General features: G+C 39.3%; 1 long non-coding RNA gene across 1 annotated transcript; it reads left to right on the forward strand.

The window, feature by feature from the left end:
• Positions 1 to 5,932, forward strand: LOC132765560 (uncharacterized). Its single transcript, XR_009630420.2, has 3 exons — positions 1 to 230; positions 2,860 to 2,932; positions 5,144 to 5,932. It is a non-coding gene; the product is annotated as an uncharacterized lncRNA (long non-coding RNA).
• The last annotated feature ends 2,852 nt before the right edge of the window (positions 5,933 to 8,784 follow it).

The raw sequence follows: 8,784 nt of genomic DNA on the forward strand, positions 1-8,784 counted from the left end.
TTGCTTCAGTGTATGATCTCATTTTACTGAGCATGTGGCTGTCTTTCTGGTACATTTTCAGTATCAGCTGACTTGAATAAGAGGAAACAAAGACATGCTTGTAAGACAGTTGCAGTGGTATTTAGCTTGTGGGTGCTGCATTAGTTTGCTTGTTTACTTGCATTTTCTTTAATGCCTAGAAAAGAAAGCCTGGACTTCTAAAGGCCACCCATCCACTACATATAGCAAAGGTAAGCTTGTTGCTGATCTGTTGTCTTGCAACGAATAGTCACAGATGATTTTGGTGCCAGTTGAATTAATTGCACCATTCATTTAGAGAAGTACAGGCAGTTCCCAAGTTACTGACAAGATAAGTTCTTTATTCCTAAGTTGAATTTGTATGTAACTGCAGCCATATATCTATCTTTCTTTCTTTATATTTGAGCTTTGAATAGCACAGGGAATTTTGAACACCCCCGTGGTGTTGGTTTTGCTGTCTATGCCCCTGTTTAGAAGATTTCACCTCATTTTCTGTCCCTGTTATAATTGGATTTTGTAAAGTTTGGCTTGCTGTGGAAACAAAGGTTAGCAATAAAGCTTCTGTGGAGACACCTTTTCCCCATGATAACTCTTTCAGATGTGAATTTCCCTTCCTAGAGGTAGATTTCTCTCACTTCCTGCTGTCTCATTCCTATTCTTAATTATGAGCCATTTGTAAGTTGGATGTTTATAACTCGGGGACTGCATGTATTTGCATTTGTGCAGCCAAACAATCTATAAAGTGAAAGGATACCATAAACTCTGAGCCCTTCAACACAGCCATATAACACAGAATATCAGATAATATACAGTATCTGCTTTGAACTGGGTTATCTGAGTCCACACTGCTGTATAATCCAGTTCAAAGCAGATAATGTGGGATTTTATATAGCTCTGTGGAAGGGGCTGCTGAAATACCAGCTTTATTTTAAAAAAATAATGTACATATTTGAAAATAATATTTGATATCATATATAGATATATTCTTCATTTTCTAATAGAAATAGAAAATAAACAATGAGATTTATACAATTTATGCAAATACCTGGGCATTAAGTAGAGTTTATTCTATTAGTGTCTGCTATCTCCTCCCAGTCTCTGAATCATGTGACTAAAAGCAGACTCTATGGATTAAGCTTCATCCAATATTTTTCCTACGTTTTTTCCACCCCACTTTGTTCTACAGCATAATAAAAGTTTTTGGAAGATATTCAATTTAATTTTTCATCAATTTGGTTGGCCTAATAAAAGTTTGTTTTGATTTGGATTTAGGGTTATTCTTATGTATTTGCTTTTACAGTTTAAACTAATGAGACATTCCAGAACACATTCTGGGAGTGGGGATCTATTTTCATGAATCTGAATATACCTGCTTTTCTGTTTTAACTGTTGATATGTTTATACAATTTCTTTACAAATTGCTACAGGTTGAGAACCCCTTGTTCAGAATTCTGTAATCTATAATACTTCAAAATCCAAATTTGGTGTTTTGCTTAGCTTTCTGGCAGTTCAAAAACTCTTTGCTTTCTGGTGGTTCAGTGTGCACAGATTTTGTTTCATGCCCCAAATTATTAAAATACGCTATACAATTATCTTGTGTATAAGGTATCTATTTAACAGAAATTGATTTTGTGTTTATACCTAAGTATGAACTCCAAGATATCTCATTATGTACATACACGGAAATACAGATATTTCAAAATCCAAACCAATAAATAAACAAATATGCCCAAAATCTAAAATACCTCTGGTCCCAAATATTTCAGATATGGGATACTCAACTCATAAGAGTTTTTCATTTGTTATAATATTGGTACCTGCATTTTCTATTGCCTTCAACTTTCAAGCTTCATATCATCAGTAATCAATCAATAATTTAAAAACATACCAAGAAAGACATACCCTGCATTTTTCCTACCACATTTCATATGGCAGATAAAAATACTTCTGCCCCAATCATCAAAGCAACCCATGGGACTCAGGACCCCTCTACACTGCCATATAAAATTCAGATTATCTGCTTTGGACTGGATTATATGCCTGTATAGACTCATATAATCCAGCTCAAAGCAGACAGTGTTGAAGGTGCCTTGGGGAAATACTAGATCCCATATGAACCTAGAGCGGGTTTAAAAAACTGGCTTTGGTTTTTATCCTCACAAAGGCCACCAAACCAGGGCTTTCCCAGGCAGAGTGTCTGGATCCCATTCCATTAATGACCAGGATGTCACTCAGAAGCCCCCCAAAAGAAGCTCTTAAAATTTAAAACAACTTACCCAGCCACCATCCAGTATGGAGGAGTACTCCTCGCATATAGAAATGATGTACCAGGAGATGGGGGGGGGGGCAAAGTTTGATTTTCCTCCATGCCCTCTTCCTTGTCTCCTGGCACATCATTTCTATGCACCATTTGGACTCCAGGACTACCTTAATGGCTGGGTAAGTTGATTTAAATTTTAAGGGCTTATTTTGGGGGAGGGGGTGGGTGCCCTCTAGTTTTTCCGGGCTCCAGGAGCCTGGAAAATTGAAAAGGCAGTGTGGATTGAGCCGAGGCCCAATTCACACAGGGCCCATACATGGTAAGGCCTGGATCTTACCAAATATCTGAGTGTTACTAAATATCTAATTAATTTGGAACAAATGAATTAATTTGGAACAAAAGCAGGGAAGCCTCAGAATTAATTCACTGTTTTATTATTGCTGTATTGTTTGCTTTTAGTCGAGTTCTTTGCTAGAGGACTGTGCAATATGAGTACAAAACATCTTCTGTACAAGTTGTGCAAGTTTATTTTGTTGATTCGTTGAAATAAAACAACCAGTATGTTGATTTCTTATTTCTAGATATCTCAGCTGCAGCCAGAAGAGTTGGTCAGCTCATCTAGAAAAGGCTGGTTAGAGTGAATCCAAAGAAACGGTATAATTTTATTTAAATTGACATTCCATTTTGTACTAGAGCACAGTCAGGCTGGATCTACACTGCGCTTTTTCCCAGGAACTAATCCAATCTGCTTTGAACTGGATAATTTGAGTCTACACCGCCAGGAGATAGGCAGATCAGGGATCAAATTCTGTGATATAGGGCAGTGTAGATCCAGCCTCGGGCCTGACCCATAATGCGGTTTGAACTGCATTTTATGATTCTACATGGCCATATAATTAAGTTCAATGCAGCTAATCTGCATTCTAAAACTGGATAATATGGCAGTGTAGAGTCTACACTGGGGTTAAGGGCATGGAACCACTGTAAAAGTGAAAAAAGCAAATAAAGAAATACAGAATACCTCAGAGAGAATACCTTTTAGCATGACTTTATTATGGCCAACTTCTGCTGAAAGCTGAACATGGAATCACATTGGAGGATCTAGAGCAATGGTTCTCAACCAGTGGGTCATGACCCCTTTGAGGGCCGAACAACCTTTTCACAGGGGTTGCTGGGTCCGGGCTTGTTTCTTAACCCATTTCCAAAACACACACACACATCATTTTAGGCTTGATTGATTTTGAAGGGAGAGAGTGGGAAAGCCAAACTTCAACTTGTACAGCAGCTCCTTTTTCTGGCTTCTTTCATTCCCCCGCTCCTTTTAGGGGGAGTCTGAGGCTGGGTCTCCCTTCTGGAGGGCAAGGAAAGAAAGAGGAGGTGACACCAGGCGGCTGCTGGATCATGGGAGGGGGCATTTTCACCGTTCTTCTCCTCCTCTCCCTGCTTTCCAAGTCTCCCTTCTGGAGGTGGGGAGAAAGAAAGAGTAAGCAACCCCAGGTGACTGCTGGATCGTAGGAAGGAACATCTCCACGCTTCCGTTCCCCGCCCTGCTTTCTGGATCTTTCTTCTGGAGGGGGGGGGGGAGGAAGAGGAGGCAACCCCAGGTGGCTGCTCTGCTGCTGGCCTCGAAGAGGAGGAAGAGCAGGTGGGCAGGCAGGCAGATGTGCCAGGAGCCTTGGGGCTCAACATCAGCCCTGTCTCTGTTGCTCCAGCGCGAGCCCCTCAGATTCCTCACAAAGGCAGGTGGCTCTCCCAGGCAGTCCCTTCCAAAGATCCGAAGGAAAGAAACCCCCCCCCTCGCAATTTCCCTCCCCAGTCCTTCCCACCTCAGTTTTTCCCCCACTTTTCCAGTATCCCTTTCCCATCCCAGTCTTTCCTTTTTCTAGTTTTCCCCCTTCCTACCCCAATCCTTCTCTCCCATTTACCCAGCTCTCTTTCCATCCTAGTCTTTCCCAGGTTCTAGTCTTTCTTTCCCATTTCAGTCTCGCCCCTTTTCCCACCTCAGTTTCCCACTTTCCTAGCCCCTCTTTCTCACCCCAGTCTTTCCCTTACTTCCCAGCTCCTTTTCCCAACTCAATCTTTCCCACTTCTCCACTTGCCCCTTTCCCACTCCAATCTTTCCACCTTTGCACCCCCCCCCCAATGCACTGTAGTCTTGCTCATTTAGAAAGCTCCTTTCCCCATCCCAATCTTTTCCTGCATATTAGATATTTACTTAACAATTTATATCAGCAGCAAAATTACAGTTATGAAGTAGCAATGAAAATAATTTTATAGTTGGGGTTCACAATAACATGAGAAACTGTATTAAAGGGTCACAGCATTAGGAAGGTTGAGAAACACTGATCTAGAAATTCGTAAATACATGTTCTCTCTAGAAATATCAAGGTCCTCTAGTATGACTTTATAAGTCATAAGCTGCACTTGGAATTGTGCCTGGAAATTGAACTATTTTCAGCAAGGGAGTTATATTCACCCTATAACTGGGCCCAGTCCCCTTATGGGAAGAAGGGTGGGATAGAAATGTATGTAATAATGTATATAATAATATGGCTGCAATATTTGGGATCCACCATGATTGAGACCAGAAATACACCTAAGTTTCAAATGCACCAAATTATGTATGATGTTTTGGTTCTATCTTAAAATGTGGGTGTCTGCCAGATTTCTTTCTCTTCATGTTGGAGATTGTTATGTATTTTCAAGTTTCTAATCTAAAAATATTAGATTTTATTTGTGAAACTTTCCTCTGTAGTTCTTTGCATTTAAAACAAAAATCAACATACCTAAATATTAAGAGGATTTCAATAAATAGCATGTCTGTACCTGAGGTTTCTGAATTAATTTATTCAATTATATCATTAGGTGCAACATGAATGGTACCTGTATCCTGTGGGGACTCATTTGGCTGATCGTACTCTTCTTCATTGGATGGCCCATAAGCATTTTCTTAGGAGGACTCTATGGATTCTTCTCTCCTCTTACGACTTTGATAGGTCTAGATGACGTCAGTGATTTTTTACTGAGGGGAGTAAACGTGGGAAGGGAGTGTGCTAAGAACGTACACAATGGAAGGCCTTTGTGTTAATATTGAGGACCAACTAACAATCAATCTTCTGTGTTCAGTAGTGGGTTTTACAGCTGTTTAAATGTATTACAAATGTTTCTGCCTTTTATAACATACGATTGACATTGGTGTTTCTATTGTCATTTCAATCATTTCTCTGTAACCCTGTGTACTGAAACTGGAGATCTCTAAGTTTTGTAAACAGAATACCATGATCTTAAACCATCAAAATTCAAGACCTTAGAAACAAATACATTATATTTGCTATGTCCACAGTCTACAAATACCTATCCCAAATCTTTCCTAGAAAGATAATGTTCTGCTCCTTCCAGTGGGGAAAACCGATTTCTGGTTTTTGTCTTTTTACATATAGTACATTAATTACAGTTCAGAGTTGAGTTGCTCATTGAAAGCTAGTACTTCATTTCTGCATTCAGTTACTATGTTATCTATTAATCTGCAGTAATAGCATCACAGTTTATAATTAAATGCACTATGAATTTCCTTTAGAAGACATCGTTTTATAGGGGTTCTTTATTGTACTTTAATACATCATTTATAATAATAATAAAAACATAATAAAACTACTTCAACCTGCTGTTTCTTACTTGTGCCCTTACAACTGATGTCGTTGGTCATCAGGCACCAACTTCAGGATAAATGTTTTTGCTTGTGTCTTTTCCTCTCAGCAGGGGAAAGTAATTGGCTGGTTTGAGGCATAAATATACGGCAATACATTTATAACTTGTACCCCAACTACACTGAGCCTTTATGTTGGTGTATAGATGGATCAGTCTATAGATGGCCACAAAACACATGTTGGATGATCTGGATTAACTAGGGGAAAGCGGCCGTATCCTGGATTCGACATGGCTGGGCAGGGGGAACACCCTGTCACCACTGAGGTGACTCAGGATAGCCCTGTTGGACCACAAAGCAGGCCGGAACCAATGTTTTAGATGCCAGTTACAATCCACTGTCTTATGCTGTGTAGAACAACAACAACAACAACAAAACTTTATTTGTATTTCCTCTTATCGCTCCAAAGGGTTTCAGGGTGGATTCCAACATATAACTGCAAGCATTCAATGCCTCCAAAAACCAGCCTTCGTCTTGAAAAGGTTAACCAACTGCCTTTTTTTAAAAAATGGATCTAGGGTATAAATGCATTATGCAAAAATGGAAGGAAGCTTGTATCTTATGATAACATTCTCGATGAGGCTCATACAAGAATTCATTTCCACTCGTTTGTTTAGCCATTTTGATATTACAGAAACAAACCCTGATTCTTTCAACCTAAACAACACATTACGCCGAGATAAAGGTAAAGGTTTCCCCTTAACATTAAGTCTAGTTGTGTCTGACTCTGGGGGGCAGTGTTCATCTCCATTTCTAAGTCGAAGAGCTTAGACGTCCGGAGATGCCTCCAAGATCATGTGGCTGGCATGACTGCATGGATCATTACCTTCCTGCTGAAGCAGTACTTATTGATCTACTCATATTTACATGTTTTCAAACTGCTAGGTTGGCAGAAGCTGGGGCTAACAGCAAGAGCTCACCCTGCTCCCTGGATTTGAACTGCTGACCTTTCGGTCAGCAAGTTCAGCTGCTCAGTGGTTTAACCCGTTGTGCTACCAGGGGCTCCTATGCCAAGATACATAACATAGTTACTTACTGATCCTTCTGCAAATGCATTTGGTAAGAAAATAATGCATAAAATATTTTCTGAAATATATTATTTTCTTACCAAATGCATTTGTGGAAGGATCAGTAAGGAATGGAAGACTGATAGAAAGAAGGGTTTATTTCGGTAGTAGAACTAATACAGCTTGACACATCTTTAACTGCCGTGGCTCAGTCCTATGAAAACATGTGCGTAGTAGTTTTATAAGGTCTTTAGCATTTTCTATCAAAGTGTGCTGGTACCTCATCAAACTACAAATCCCAGGATTCCATCACATTGAGCTATTGCATTTAAAGGCATGGCAAACTGCATTAATCCTACAGTATAGATGCACCCTAAGTTTTGAGTGTCTTATCAGATGTTCCAAGAATGTTAGCAAGAAGTCATACGTATTGTCTACAATCACTGCTAAGATATATGGAAATTATGAGGCATTGCCCGTGTCTTATCTCTAGAAACATTTTTTTCACCAGGACAGCTAATGCTGCCTTAGTCCCCATTCCCAGGCTAAAAGACAAATTGAAACCCTCTTTCCAAAAGGGTTAGGAAAGAGAAAATCTAGCTGTACACCTTGCCCATATTGTATATTCTCTGGGCTATGAATGATTCAGCTTGGATTTCTTTATTTTTATAAGGATTCTTTGTAGAATGCTTCCATGCCCAAGCATAGGATTTATTCAATGTCTTTCTATATTGAAAAAAATAGATTTTTTTCATGATATTTGATTAATGTTTTCTGATCACAGCACGTGTAGATCTTTCAAATGAACATTACATTGATGCTTCTTGGCTATTACTACAACATCAATATCAGTTGGGTATTTTAAAAATATATCCATTTGCTTATTCTTTCAAAAGAGCAAGTCAATTAAATGCTGTCTTTGTTAGCTTTTTGTGGGACTTTCTACTCCATCTTGCAGTGATTGTGTAACATGCATGTAAGTTTGCTATATGGAAGGAGCCCATGATGTCACTCCTTTCCATATCAGGAGCAACTGCTCTGGAAACAAGGAAAACAGATCTGATGGGAATTGGTTGTTCTAGCAGGGGCTCCTTTCCTTGGCCTTGGAGCAAATACATGGATAGAAGTTGTACTATCTACAGTAATTCATATTTTGCAAATGCAATACAAGAAAGAAGTCTTTACCCTACTTACTTCCATGCAACATGTGCTTGCCCTAACATCACAAGAAAAGGTATACAACATCTGCTTTGCCTGAAGCAACAATTCCTTGACATGAGAAATATTCATTTGGATTCCTGCTCCTATGCTGTTCTCTGCACATAGGCTAAAGCACATTATAGACATCGGAGAATGTTGTTCTTACCATAGTAATGTTGCCCATTACTGAATATGGGATAATAAATATATTCTAAATGAGTGGTTCTCAACCTGTGGTTCCCCAGATGTTTTGGCATTCAACTCCCAGAAATCCTAACAGCTGGTATACTGGCTTAGATTTCTGGGAGTTGTAAGCCAAAACACCTGGGGACCCACAGATTGAGAACCACTGTTCTAAACCCAAATGAGAAACCTGGAAATTGTGATGGAGAAAGTCAGTAAACCAACTACACTAGCAAAGCGGAAACATTTTCAACCCATTTTCAGCACAATTCACACCAACAAGGTAAATGTTGTTTATTTGTTGACATATGCCACATTAAATTCAATGGTACTTATGTATAAGCACATTCATGTTTTCCCTTCCCTTTGTGTAAACTTTTCCTGATCACAACTTTATTTTCACATTGGTT

This window comes from Anolis sagrei, chromosome 1, assembly GCF_037176765.1.
Source record: "Anolis sagrei isolate rAnoSag1 chromosome 1, rAnoSag1.mat, whole genome shotgun sequence".
In the NCBI taxonomy this organism is placed as follows: Eukaryota; Metazoa; Chordata; class Lepidosauria; order Squamata; family Dactyloidae; genus Anolis; species Anolis sagrei.